The following is a 2,332-nucleotide window of genomic DNA, read 5'->3' as shown; positions in this document are numbered from 1 at the left end:
CCCAGGAATTGATGGTATTCCAATGCTGCCCTAGATGTGTTCACCAAGTTGTACCAAGAAATCTGGAGAACAATCGCCTGGCCAACTGACTGAAAGATCTATATTTATTCCCATTCCAAAGAAAGATGATCCAACAGAACAATGACATTATTGAACAATATCATTAATATTACATGCAAGCAAGAATATGCAATGTATGAAATGTAAATCTAGGAAAATTATAAGTTGTTAAAAGTGAAATGCATAAAAATCAACATCCTAATTATTTTTGTTGTTATAGCAAGTATAAACCAACCCATAGGTGACACTCCATCAGAAGCAGTTAATAACTTGGTAGGAGATTGCCCATATTTCTCCTGTGAAACATGTGGTAGATTCAAACCACATGCTTTTAGGTCAGCAGTACAATTCCTAATGGGAAAATCTGCTGTAAGGGAACTCTCCAGAGTACTGAAAAGCAACAATGTCAGTCTAGAGACTAAGGTGAGCCTGATTCAGGCCATGTCTTTGCAATTACTTGCAAAGATCTGAAATCAGAGATCTGGACAATGACTAAGGATGATAGAAAAAGAATAAAGGCCTTCTAATTGTGGTGGTGGTTGAACATACCAAGAAAACAAATAAGTCTTAGAGAGAATGAAAACAAGTTTCTCCTTGGAGGCTAGGACTTTGAAGCTTTGTTTCAAACATTTTGGGCATGTGGCCATAAGGGACCAGTCCTTGGAGAAGGGCATCATGCTTAGAAGGGTTAAGGGACAGTATAGGAGAGGAAGGCCCTGCATGAGATAGATCGATGCAGTAACTTGGGCAATGGGGTTTGGTGTGTTGGAATCAATGAGACTGGCTCAGGACAGAGCAGGTGTCAGAGCTGCTATACATAGGGTCAGTATGGGTTTCTGGCAACTTGATGACACATAACAACAACAGGGCACCAGAGTCCCCTTTCTTAATTATTGTTATGTACCATTGAGTTGAAACCAACTCATAACTTACCCTCCAATGAGTTTTCTGAGGCAGTTAATCACCAAGAGGAGATGATCCATCCTTCTTCCATAACATAGCATGAGAATCTGAACTTCATGACTTCAGGTTGGCAGCATAGCTCCTTATTTCTAGGCCACCAGTAAGTTTACGTGGGCCAAGCGTACTGGCAATTTTGAATCACATCAAATGGTCTATTATGTCAAGGATGATTATTTGAAGAAGAAATCCTTGAGAGAAAGAACATTTCAAAACTTTCATTGAAGTAGAATGTTGTCAGATCAACTAAACTCACTGTTATAGATACAATTTTGATGCATAGTAACTATCCTCCACTGGATAACAAGAATGTAAATGGTAACTGGAAGAGACTTCCTGAGTTTCTTTCAGTTAAAATTGCTAACTTTTTGAACTACCAAAATGGCAAACAGATACCTTTTGTTGAAGGTGCCGCCAGAGTGCTCCTGTCTCTCATACTTTGGGAATGTCGCTAAGAGAAGCTGTCTCTTGGAGGGAGATAGCATGCTTGGAAAGGTAGAGGGTTTCTGAAAGAGTGGACGACCCTCAGTGAAATAGATAGGTGCAGGGACCTTTGCAATGCACTTAAGTGTGTCAGTGTTGACAAGGGTGACATAGGTTAGGAAATGATTCAGGTCTATTATTCATAGAGTCACTGTGATTTGTATTTGACTTGATGGCACTAACAACAACAACAATAACAACAACAACAACCTTTTAATTAGCAGCCTACTGTGTTATGTATTGTACCACCAGAGCTCCTTTATACATGGTTAGCTCATATGCGAGTTCAAGCTGACAATGAAGAAAATGAAAACAAGTCTACAAGAAAAAAAAAATTACAACCTTAATTACATACCACATGAATTTAGACAAAAACTCAAGAACAGAATTGATGTATTGAATGACAAAGACCAGATAAAATTTATGAGATGATATTAAGGAGACTATACATGAAGAAATTTGGAGAACAACCACCAGGCCAACGGACTGGAAGAGTTCTATGTTTGTTCCCATTCCAAAGAAAGGTGATCTGATGGTGTGGTCATTATCAATTGATATCACATGCAAGCAAGATTCTGCTGATGATTCTCCAAAAAACAACTGAAACAGCACATCAACAGAGAACTGCCTGAAGTGCAGGCTGGATTTTAGAAGAGGCTGTAGCATTGGGGATATTATAGCTAATGTCAAATGGGTCTTGGCTGAAAGCAGGGAGTACCAGAGGAATGTCTGTGTTTCATTGGCACTTGACTGTGGATCACAAGAAACTGTGGCTGACTCTGAGAAGAATGGGAATCCCAGAACACGTGATTGTGCTTATGTAAAAGCT

Source organism: Elephantulus edwardii, unplaced genomic scaffold, assembly GCF_000299155.1.
Source record: "Elephantulus edwardii isolate Elephantulus edwardi_28Jun2011 unplaced genomic scaffold, EleEdw1.0 scaffold00047, whole genome shotgun sequence".
In the NCBI taxonomy this organism is placed as follows: Eukaryota; Metazoa; Chordata; class Mammalia; order Macroscelidea; family Macroscelididae; genus Elephantulus; species Elephantulus edwardii.
This window is presented reverse-complemented; position numbering follows the sequence as displayed.